This window comes from Triticum urartu, chromosome 2A (assembly GCF_056163025.1).
Source record: "Triticum urartu cultivar PI428250 chromosome 2A, HENAU_Tu73, whole genome shotgun sequence".
In the NCBI taxonomy this organism is placed as follows: Eukaryota; Viridiplantae; Streptophyta; class Magnoliopsida; order Poales; family Poaceae; genus Triticum; species Triticum urartu.
The window spans coordinates 513,872,597-513,885,080 of record NC_141874.1 but is presented as its reverse complement, the minus strand read 5'-3'; positions in this window follow the sequence as shown (position 1 = coordinate 513,885,080).

The window sequence follows — 12,484 nt, the reverse complement described above, 5'->3', positions numbered from 1 at the left end:
GCTCATACGCGTCTCCTGGAGCGGAATCATCAGGCCCTGCATCTGGTGTAATAGTAATCTGTGACCACAGGGACTCAGCAATCTCGCAACCTCGCGATCAATACTATTTAAGCTTATAGGTAAGGCAAGGTAAAATATGAGTGGAGCTGCAGCAAGCGACTAGCAAGTATGGTGGCTAACTTATTCGCAAAAGAGAGCGAGAAGAGGAGGCAAAGCGCGAGCGAGAAACTAGAGAGCAACCTGCGCAAACATTACTCCAACACCGTGTCCGCTTCCCGGACTCCGCCGAGAAGAGGCCATCACGGTAACACACTCAGTTGATTCATTTTAATTAATTAAGGTTCAAGTTATCTACAACCGAACATTAAAAAATTCCCATCTGCCCATAACCGCGGGCACGGCTTTCGAAAGTTCAAATCCCTGCAGGGGAGTCCCAACTTAGCCCATGACAAGCTCTCACGGTCAACGAAGGAATAGACCTCCTCCCAAGACGTTCCGATCAGACTCGGTATCTCGGTTACTCAAGACACTTCGACAGGTTAAAACAAGACCAGCAACACCGCCCGAATGTGCCGACAAATCCCGATAGGAGCTGCACATATCTCGTTCTCAGGGCACACTCAGATGAGACTAGCTACGAGTAAAACCAACCCTCAAGTTTCCCCGAGGTGGCCCCGCAGGCAGCTCAGTTCGGACGAACACTCAGAGGAGCACTGGCCCGGGGGGGTTAAAATAAGATGACCCTTGGGCTCCGGTAACCCAAGGGAAAAAAGGCTAGGTGGCGAATGGTAAAACCAAGGTTGGGCATTGCTGGAAAAGCTTTAATCAAGGCGAACTATCAAGGGGATCCCATTATAACCCAACCGCGTAAGGAACGCAAAATCCGGGAACATAACACTGGTATGACGGAAACTAGGGCGGCAAGAGTGGAACAAAACACTAGGCGAGAGGCCGAGCCTTCCACCCTTTACCAAGTATATAGATGCATTAAGATAACAAGATAATATAATGATATCCCAACAAGTAAATAAATGTTCCAACAAGGAACGACCTTCCAATCTTCACCTGCAACTAGCAACGCTATAAGAGGGGCTGAGCAAAGCGGTAACATAGCCAATCAACGGTTTGCTAGGACAATGGTGGGTTAGAGGTTTGACATGGCAATTTGGGAGGCTTGAAAGCAAGTGGTAGGCATCGTAGCAATGGCATAGCAAAAGAGCGAGCAGACTAGCATAGCAAAGATAGTAGTGATTTCGAGGGTATGATCATCTTGCCTGCACAGTTGTCAGAGTTGACTGGATCCTCGAAAGCAAACTCAATGGGCTCCTCATTAGCAAACTTGTATCCCGGTTCTACCCAAACAATACAAACAAGCAACAAGGGCACAATCAACCACGTGCAGACTCAAACAACACAATGCAAATATGATATGCTATGCGGGATGCAAAAATGCAAGATATGACAGGAAATGCATGAACCTGGCCTCAACTTGGAAATCCAAGTGTGCCACTGGAAAGATGAGATGAAATCGCTTGAAAACGATATAAAGAATGCCGGAATCGGAGTTACGGTTTGGAAATGGCAAGCGAAACAAAAATGACACCGGTCTGCAATTTACAGCAAGTAGGCATCTAAATGCAATGAGATGAGCATGCTACAGCAACCAAACATGACAACAAAATACATGGCAGAGATGCACACAAGATGCTTAACAAAAGTCTAGCACTGAGCTACGGCCAATTCATCCATTAACAGGTACAAACAAGTATGGCAAAAATGCATATGGCAAACAGATCTCAGACTTAGTGAAATTAACACTTGTCTGGAATTTCAGATCAGGTAGCCCTCTTCGGGAGCAACAAAACTACATGCTACAGGACCTGAACATGGCAAAGTAAAGCATGGCATGGAGCTACTCAAAGAGCTTAACAAAAGTCCCTTAGTGACCTTGAGCCAAAAGGGATCAGAAAATACAATTGCAAGCATGTGAACATAGCAAAAACATAATCAGTTTTCATACTTAGTGAAAAACTGACACATGCTGAAATATAACTCAAGTAGGCATGTTTACGAGCTCGGTGCACTCACTACGGTGCAAGTCATGGCAAGACAAGCATACACCCATCAAGAAGGCACAAAATTCAATCTAGACATGGCAAGAACAATAACATAGCATGCACGGATCAACTACAACATCACCGGCAAAATTGCAAACAAGTTGACAATCTGCCCAGATTCACAAAGTAGCAAAAGTAGAGCTCGATTGACTCAAGCTAGGGTGCTCCAAAATTGCAAACAAAGACATGTATGGATAGAGCACTACAATATTAACAAAACATCCTTAATGATCATCCTCAAAAGAGGCACGGATCACTAGGAAACAACAAGAACATATGGCATCATGAGATAAACAGCTCCAGGACTTAGTGAAATTACTAAGTCCCTGAAAACAGAATTAGCAAGTGCACCACTTTGCAAGCTTGCACTAGTCACCACACACATCCTAAAAATACATGGGTTGCACCTCTGGAAAGATGACAAAACCCTTAACAAAACACATGTAGAGCATCAGGGCATAGCATGCACACAATAATCATGGCAAAAATGACAAAAGTGCTAAACGGAGTAGCAGATCTGACAATTAACTCAAGTAGCCCTCTTCTAACAGCATTTCAGGCATCAAGATGAGCTCAAATGAAAATGATGCAATGGAATGAAATGGTGTACTCTCTGAGATGAACATTTTGATATGCTATATGCATGAATCGGAGCTACGGATGCAAAGTTACGGGGTCACGAACATGAGCACTTGAAATGGAAATTTTAGGGACTTAGACGAAAATTCAACCTCCCAGATCTAGGGTTTGACCCGAGGCACGCGAACCGAGGACGGCGGCGTGCACTGTTCACCGGAGGCAGCGGCCGGAGTGGGAGAAGGAGATGGCCGGAGTTGGGGCCGGCCGGAGCGAGGTCGACGGCGGGGCGGCGGCGGTCGGGGCGGCGGCGAGACGGCAGCCGCGGCGCGGGGCGGCGCCCGCGGGCTGGCGGCGGCGGAGGGCGCGGCGAAGGTGGCGGCGGTCGCCCTCACCGGAGATGGCGCGCGGCGGCGGGGTGGCCGGCGACGGGGAGGGCACGGGCGGTCGGGCGCGACGGGATCTGGGCCTCGGGGGCCGGGAACGGGCCTCCTGGGCCGGCGGCGGCGGCTGGCGGCGGAGTGCCACGTGGCGGCTCCCGATTGGGGCGGCGGCGACGTCCGGCATGGGGCGGACAATGTCCGGCCACGCGGAGACGAAAATTAGGGTTTCGGGGAGAGGGGAGATCCGAAAACGGAGGGGTTCTTTAAATAGAGGTAGAGGGAGCTAGGAGAGTCCAAATGAGGTGCGGTTTTCGGCCACGCGATTGTGATCGAACGCTCTAGATGATGGAGCAGAGTTAGGTGGGTTTTGGGCCAAATTGGAGGGGTGTTGGGCTGCAACACACACGAGGCCTTTTCGGTCCCTCGGTTAACTGTTGGAGTATCAAACAAAGTCCAAATGATACGAAACTTGACAGGCGCTCTACCGGTAGTAAACCAAGGCCACTTGGCAAGTCTCGGTCCAATCCGGAAATGTTTAATCCCCACACATGAAAGAAAGCTAGAAATGACCACCGGAGGAGAACGAAGCGCCGGAATGCAAAACGGACAACGGGGAAAATGCTCGAATGCATGAGACGAACACGTATGCAAATGCAATGCACATGATGACATGATATGAGATGCATGACAACGACAACAACACACGGAGACAAAACCCGAACCCGAGGAAATAAATATAACTTAACGCCGGAAACGGCAAGAGTTGGAGTACAAATTGGGAAAGTTACATCCGGGGTGTTACAGTCGGGACCCTGCTACGGCGAGGACTGGGCCCGCCGGTCGCTCCCTTGGCGGCTGCTCAAGCGGCAGAGGCGTCGGACGTTCTAGCGACTCCGGCGAGCTCTTCGCAACTCCGGAGACGAGCGACGACAGCTACGAGCCGTGGGGGCTTGTAAGGTGCCTGTGATCCTGTTTTGTTAATATAACCCTTGTCGTAGAACTGTGCGAGTTGCTCATTCCGTCTTACCTCAGTTCTCCCTTTCGAACCTCACGAGGGCTTGGTGCTCTTTGCCGACAGGTCCCAGTCCCAAGGCGGCTTCAGCCGTCGCTGGTATGCCAGGTCGCGATGCCGTGGTCAACGCCAGGAGGTGAGCGACCCAGGGTCCGGTAAGAGCCCCTGAGTCGTGATGCTTAGGAGGTCCCCTTTGGCGCTCAAGCAGCCGTCGTTCGGTGAGAAAGGAGTGCGGCGTCGCTAACACGGGATTGCATTAGGTGCGGGGATGGTGCCACGGTAGCTGATGCTTCCGGGTGGTGACTTATCTCGAGAATTAGGGGCCGCTCTCTGGTGTGTCGCCGGGTCCATGCATCGGCAGGCGTGAGGTTGCTTGGCGAGGTCCTCGCGTGTCCCTCCCCTCTCGCCTTTGCTCCCCTTTCTGCTCTACGTCCTCGGGTCCCGGCCCTCGAGCGAGTCTTAGCCGTCGCTGGTATGCCAGGTCGCGATGCCGTGGACAAGGCCAGAGGGTGAGGGCTGGAGAGCCAGTAGGAGCCCTGAGTCGCGATGCTCAGGCAGCCCCCCCTTTAACGTGCAAGCGGTTCACGCGGATGAGAGTGAAGGAGACACCGCAAGGGCCTCGCCTGATGCAGCTCCTTTAGGAGATCCTGTAGACCCATCATAGAAAGAACGAGGGGTTGCCATGACAATTGATAGTCAGCCGTTGGTTACTCCCGAGGGGCGATGAGGCACTGAAGGCTTGACGAGGTGGCGCCATGCGGGGCTGCCGCGGCCAGAGCTCAGCCATTCAGGTTTGTCGGCGTTGCAGGGACGGACCCATGCGCAAGCGTCGTGCCGTTTGGGAGCAGCTCCGTTAGTTGGCGTCAGTTGAGCGGGCAACTAGGTCAAACACATTAGCCGTGAAGGAGTGGATTCATTCAAATAGATGCTGGGAAGGCGGACATCACTGGGTCAGGCCCGAGCAACTTGGGGATGATGCAGCCCGTGGAGCGCCCCCAACAAAGTAAGCTAACAACATGAAATAAAAGGGATACATGCCGCAGGGACGGACCCACACAGCCTGGGAATAATGCAGCCCTGGGGGCGCTCCCAACTGGAAATGAAACTTGAAAGATGTCACCTGATGATGTTGAGAACGAAGGAGTGTTGGTGTAGCAGACTCGGTGGGCTGCGGAAGCCGACCCTCACGAGCCTCCAGGCCCAGGGGCCTCGGGAGGCTCCGGAGGCGCTGGTGGCTCTTTGCGGACCATCTCCATCTCCGCCAGGGCTGCGGAACGCCTGGCCTCTTGAGCCTCCATGATGCCCCTCATGAGGCGCTGGTACGTGGCAGCCGCGTTCGGCAAGCCGTAAGGCATGCGAACGTAGTTGTGGGGTGGACCTTCGCAGCGCCCCACTCGCGAGGGCCAGAGGCGCTCCAGAGAGGCGACTCGATTGAGCCCTGGTATGTCGATGCAGACGCGTAGCCCACCATCCTCGCCTGGATGGGGAGCCACAGCTAGTAGGCGGCGGCCGCCTTTCATGACTCTTGACTCCTGTAACTCCTGAATGGCCTTGCTGACGAACTCCTGAGGGTCTGGCTCTCCTTGCCTTACTCCTTCTTGAGGGAAACGTGCTTCGAAACACGTCTCCATGTGGTGCCCAAGTGCCTCCCTCGTGACCTTAGCCAGGTCGGTGGCCCTCCAGGGGAGAGCCCCCGAGCCCTGCCTGAGGAGGGCGCTGGGCGCGCTTTCCTATGCGATGGAAGGAGGTTCCCCCTGGGCAGGCGCGGGCTTTGAGGGGCCTGCCTCCTGAGGGGCCGGGCCGGACGACGTCTTCTTGGGGGCGGTCTCGGGAAGCCTCCTGCTTCCGCGATCCGGGTCTTCCAGTGATGCGGCCTGAAAGGCTCGTTCCAGGGAACACACCGCGTCCTTCTCTTCACAGGGCACCGTGATGACTCTGCCACTTCCTGGCATCTTGAGGACATTGTAGCCGTGGTGAGTTACGGCCATGAACTTGGCCAGCACTGGGTACCCAAGGATGGCGTTGTACGGCAGGCGAATGTGAGCGACGTCAAAGTCGATGAGCTCGGTGCGGTAGTTGTCGCGTGCCCCAAAGGTGACAGGGAGGCGGACCTGCCCAATCGGGACCGTGGAGCCGTCGGTGACTCCGGAGAAAGGCTTGGTTGGCTGAAGCTGGTTGTAGGGCACTTGGAGATTGTTGAATATTTCCACGGACAGGACGTTGAGCCCTGCCCCGCCATCGATGAGGGTCCTGATGACCACCTCGTTGCTGATGATTAGGGAACAAAGCATCGGGAGGACTCCGGCTGTGGCCGCACACTTGAGCTGATCTGCTGAGCTGAACGTGATGGCGCACGCCGACCACCTGAGAGGGCGTGTGGCTTCCAGCTTGGGGAGGACTGCATTCACTTCGCGGGCGAACTGCTTGAAGATGCGTTGAGAGGGTGGGGCTTGACCTTATCGTCTCCGTTGGCAGCTTCGATGCCCAGCTCATAGAGCTGGAGGAACTCCGCAGGGTCGGCCGTGCCATCGTAACGAGGAGGCAGGTCTGGCTTGAACTTGCCGGGCCACGCAACGCTGCGTAGCTCGATGGTGAAGTCACGGCAGCCTGTTGTGGCCACGGGAGGCCTTGGGTGACGGAGAGCTTGGTCTTGCATGTCCCCACGCGCTGCAGCTAGGGGCAGCGCGGGGTCTTGACATGCGGGAGCAGGAGCATGGTCGCGACGTGCTGGAGCAGGGAGCGCCCGGGCAGCTTCTTGCGGGCGAGGGACTTCTTGGCAGCTCTGCTCTTGCCGCGCTGGCACCTGACGGAGCGGGTTCCGCCCAGGGGCCACGCCCCTTCGAGCCATGGCGCCTTCTTGAGGAGGAGGCGGCCGGGGCACCGCCGGAGCTTCGTCGCCCGCGCGGGGAGGGGTGCGGTGCAGCGGAACGAACGACGCAGGAGAGCCCCCTGCGGCGCGGACGAGCTCGGTGACGCGGTCGAGCCATTCTTCGTAGACGTCGTCGACAGGGCAGTAGCGCAGGAGCTCGTTTGCCGTGATGAGCGTAGCTCGAGCCTCCATGGGTGCGCGGAGCGCGCGGGATGAAGAACCAGCTGGGGTGAGCGAGGGAGTAGCGGTGCGGCCGTCTTGCCGCACGGACGGATGCTGAGACGACGCTTGCTGCTCGTCTCCCACCGGGCCGGTGGCGGCGTAGACGGCAGGTGACGGGGAACGGCGAGGACGCCCGCCGACAGGAGCCATCTGGGAGACGCGGGAAGCGAGTGCGGCCCGGCGCTCGGCGCGGGCCCGACGAGCGTCAGACATGGACGCGATGGTCGGAGGAGAACGGGGTGGTGGAAGACGAATTCCGGTGCACCCCTACCTGGCGCGCCAAATGTCGGATTTCGGGTTCCGGCAGACCCTTGAGGTTCGAACACTGGGGTGCGCGCGGAGATTTCGCCTTCTACCTACCTGCACCCCTCTGCCTCGCTAAGATCTAAGCTATGGAAAGAACAGCACAAGAGGCATAGGGTTTATACTGGTCCGGGCCACCGTTGTGGTGTAATACCCTACTCCAGTGTGTGGTGTGGTGGATTGCCTCTTGGGCTAATGATGATGAGCAATACAAGGAAGAACAGCCTCGCGAGGGTCTGTTCTTGGCTGAGGGGATGAACTGCTAGGAGGAGTTCAGTCACCCTTCTCTCTCTCTCTCTTCTCGATTCTCTCTCTGATTTCGATTTCGATCCTAGCTTGTTTCTGGGTTGGCCGATTCTAGATCTCTCCTACCCTGGGGGTGGCTAGTCCTATTTATAGGCAAAGGCCCTGGGCCTCTTCCCAAATAGGAAACGGGTGCCTTTGCTTGATGCTCTCGCCTGCGCTTGCTCCCTTTGCACCAAAGAGGAAAGGGGGACACTGCGCGGGCTGGCGCCCGCCTGGCACCCTTGGTCGTCATGGCTTGCATCACCGGCACCTCGTGAGGTACCCCGCCTTGATCTCTCCGCCTCCTCGCGAGCCAGCCTGATGAGGCCGTGCCTGAGGAAGCTCCGTGTCGTCTGCCCCGCGAGGCTTGGCCCCTCGCGAGGGTCTTGGGTCTGTGTTGATGAAGATGGGCCGTGCTGGGCCCCTCTTTGAGCCACGCCGCAGGCCGCAGGCAGGCAAGTCTGGGGACCCCCGTTCCCAGAACGCCGACACCAGGTGGTTGTTGTAAGGGCATATTTATCCCTAAGTGTTTTGGTGATTGATGACAACGCATTTGCGGACTAATCGTGTGCCTTGAGTATTCCAGACACTTCATTGCTAGGCACAAGATGGTTGGGTTCCCCTCGAAGACTGATGAAGACGGCGTCTTTTCTACTTTCTTTTTGGTGGATTTGAGTCGTAGGAAAGCCGTACTATTAAGAGGGGGTCCGTGTTTGAAAGGTTTGCGTGGAATCATCACGTACACGTCTCCTTCTTGTCCCCTCCTTTTTTCTTGGAGCTTCCTCCGTTTTCTTTCCTCCCTTGTCTGGCTGCTGTGGTTGGTCGCGGTAGTACTGCTCCCAGGAAAGCGGTAGTACTGTAGGCACCCGCGGTAGTACTACGCGATGGCGCGGTAGTACCGCAGGTGCCCACGGTAGTACCGCTCCCCTGGAGCCGCACTACCGCTGCCCACCAGGCTAGTGCCGCCCCTTCGCGGTAGTAGGGGCGGATGTAATTTTTTACATCCACACCTACCATGGCAGTATCGTTTTCATCGCGCGGTAGTACCACGCTATGCAGTCAGGCAGTAGTACCGCCCCTCGGTGGTACTACTGTGTCAAGTTTTTGCTACTTCCGTTTCTTTGCGGAAGTAGGCACGGAAGTTTCCTTCCCCCTGGCTGGGGGGTTTTTGCCTTGCGCTAGTACCGCTTGGGGGGCGTGGTAGTACTGCGCTTGCGGAAGTACCGCCCCCAGTTCCTGCGCGTCTGTTTATCTTTACTGTCGCTGGGGTTGCGGCAGTACCGTGGGTCTGTACGGTAGTACCGCACAGCCATGCGGTAGTACCGCTTGGTTGCAAGCAGTAGTACCGCGCGGCCTTGCGGTAGTACCACTGGCCAGGCGCGGTAGTACCGCTGGCCGCGGGCTGGTTGGTGGGTAACGGTTGGATCTTTGTCCCACACTGTATAAGGGGTCCCCTTCTTCCCCGTTGACTTACTTCTTCCACCCCCAAGCTCCATTATTGCTCTAAGCTCCATTTTTGCCCGATCTCACTCCCAAGCCGACCAAACTTGTTGATTGCTCGGGAGTGGTTGAGAAGGCCTCGATCTACACTTCCACCAAGAGATATTTGATTCCCCCACTAATCCCTTGCGGATCTTGTTACTCTTGGGTGTTTGAGCATCCTAGACGGTTGAGGTCACCGCGAAGCCATAGTCCATTGTGGTGAAGCTTCATGGTGTCATTGGGAGCCTCCAATTGAGTTGTGGAGATTGCCCCAACCTAGTTTGTAAAGGTTCGGTCGCCGCCTCCAAGGGCACCAATAGTGGAATCACGGCATCTCGCATTGTGTGAGGGCGTGAGGAGGATACGGTGACCCTAGTGGCTTCTTGGGGAGCATTGTGCCTCCACACCGCTCCAACGGAGACGTACTTCCTCTCAAAGGGGAGGAACTTCGGCAACACATCCTCGTCTCCACCGTCTCCACTCTTGGTTATCTCGTGCCTTTACTTGTGCAAGCTTATTTGTTTCATATATCTTGCTTGCTTGTGTTCCTATCCTTGTTGCATCATATAGGTTGCTCACCTAGTTGCATATCTAGACAACCTACTTTGATGCAAAGTTTAAATTGTTAAAGAAAAGCTAAAAATTGTTAGTTGCCTATTCACCCCCCCCCCCTCTAGTCAACCATATCGATCCTTTCAATTGGTATCAGAGCCTCGTCTCTTTATTAAGGACTTTATCGTCCGAAGAGTATGGTTGATACCGTAGACGGTGTGGAGGCACGCTCCGGTGCGAATCCGACCTCGTCTACGGGCGATGGGGGAACCTCGGTCTCTTGTGAGGAGTTCAATGTGGCCTTGGAGACATTGAAAACCTCCATGACAACCGAGGTTGAAAGCATGTTTACTAAATTCCTTGAGGGGCTTAAACTATCCACCGCACCGTTGAAAGTGGGTGATCCCACCAACAAGGTGACGGATGCTATCTCCGATAAGGGGGAAGCTAGTAGTGAAAAGGCTCCTTCTTCTAGTGGTAAAAATGGCACCGGCATCTTTGCTCATGTGGAATCACCGCTTGTTTATGATGGACCGGTTCCTTCCACTCATTTGAATCATGCCGGTCCTCCCCCTAAGATCGTGAAAAATAAGGACTTTGATTCTTGGGTTTACCACTTTAAACATCATTTAAATCATGTGAACACTAACCTTTGGAGAATCATTGAAGAAGGTTTCTATCCGCATGATCCAAGCAACTTCACTCCTCGAGAAGCCACGGATAATCAATTCAATGAGAATGCTCTCTTCATCATTCAAGATGCAATTCCACCCGAAGACCTACCTCATCTTCGTCCCTTCGCCTTGGCCAAAGATGCATGGCATTGTGTTTTCTCTCTATACCGGGGAAGCGCAAGCATTCAACGCTCCAACTATGAAGTGGTGCAAGATGAGGCCGATGAGTTTGCAATGAAAGAAGATGAAGAACCTCATGAGCTTTATCGGAGAGTAACCAAACTCGCGGTCTCACTATGAGATCACGGGAGTAAGGACACGGATGACAATTGGATCAAGCGCAAATTCCTCAAGGCAATGATGCCCTACCACAAGGCCATGTCCTCTGTCATTCGTCAAAGACCGGACTTCCACACTTTGACCTCAAGCGAAGTGTTGGATGAGTTTGTGGCCATGAACATTTTGGACAAGACCGCCAACAATGCGCTGCTTCGTTCTCAAAGGGCAAAGAAGCCTAACCTTGCATTGAAGGCCAAGCTCACCGTTGAAGAAGAAGAAGAGGAGACCAACCCCGAAGATATGAAGTATGTGTATCATGAACACATGGCACTTGCTTCAAGGCAATTTTGGAGCAAGAAAAACTCGAGGCCAAACTTTAGCAAAAACAACTCAAGTGGCACGAAGAGCAAGCAACGTGTAAGGACTTGCTACAATTGTGGCAACGTGAGTCATTTTGTTGCGGAGTGCCCGTATGAGAAGAGGGAAGACAATGGTGGCAAGCTCATCCAAAAGGACAAGGCCAAGTCGTTCCCCAACAAGAGCAACTTCACCAAGAAGACTCCTCCCAAGGCTTTGGTGGTACAAGAAGAGTACAATGAGGAGGATGATGATGATGAAGGTGATGAGTCGGTTGCCATGGCCTCCGTTGCCATTGCGACGACTCCACGGGTGTCTCTCTTCGACTCACCCAAAGAGAGCATCACCGCCAAGTGCCTCATGGCTAAAGCCACCAACAAGGTAACCCCCAACATCAAAACTACCATCATTAATCATCCTTCTCCGACGGATAGCATTAATGAACTTGAGGGAGCTAATGTGGAGGCAAATGAGTTTGAGGCCTTTATGGTCAAACTCAAGGGAAAATCCAAGAAGCACTTTGTTTCTCTCTTGGAACAACTTGGTGAAGCCAATGACATGATCGAGGCTCACGAAGACACCATCACTAAGATGGAAGGCATAGTCGTGACTATGTCGATGAAATTTTGAATCTTTCCAATGAGGAAGAGCGTGGTCTTCATTTGGCTCTTGAGGAGTCACACAACGTTGATCATGCTAAGTTAAAGAAAGATTATGATCATGTCCTCATTGTTTCTCATGTGCTAAACTCCGAGAAGGCCGAACTTGAGGTTGATCTTGCTAAACTCAAAGAGGAGTTTGATCTACTTGACAGGGCTCACAAGGTCTTGAAGGGTGCTCATGCTAGCCTCAAAGAGTCTCATGATCAACTTCAAGTAAAGCTAACCAAGGAAAAAGCCACTTTTCCTCGTATGATGTTAATTGATAATGCAAATGCTACTAACCCGTGTTGTGAGCATGTGCATCTCGTTGAGGAGAACGCTAAGCTAAACAGGCAACTTGAGAGAGGTCTTGCGACTTGCATACAAGGCAAGAACCTCAACGATCTTTTGATCAACCAAAATGGAGTTGTAGCCAAGGAATGGGTTGGGTACGTGCCCGACTCCAAGAACAAGAAGAAGAATGACAAGACCAAACGACCTCCTCCTCTCATGCAAACCTTTGTGAAGGAGGGAGAAAGTGCCTCCGAGGAGAAGAAGAAGAACAATGCGAAGGGTGGCGTTGTCAAAAGGGACAATGTCACTCCTCGCATCAAAGCCGGCGACTTTAATCCTTCTTATGTGTTATGCCGTGCTAGTGATGGGCATGTCTATGCCAAATTCGTTGGTTCTCTTCATGAATATATTGAATGGTCTATTTGGGTTCCAAAGACC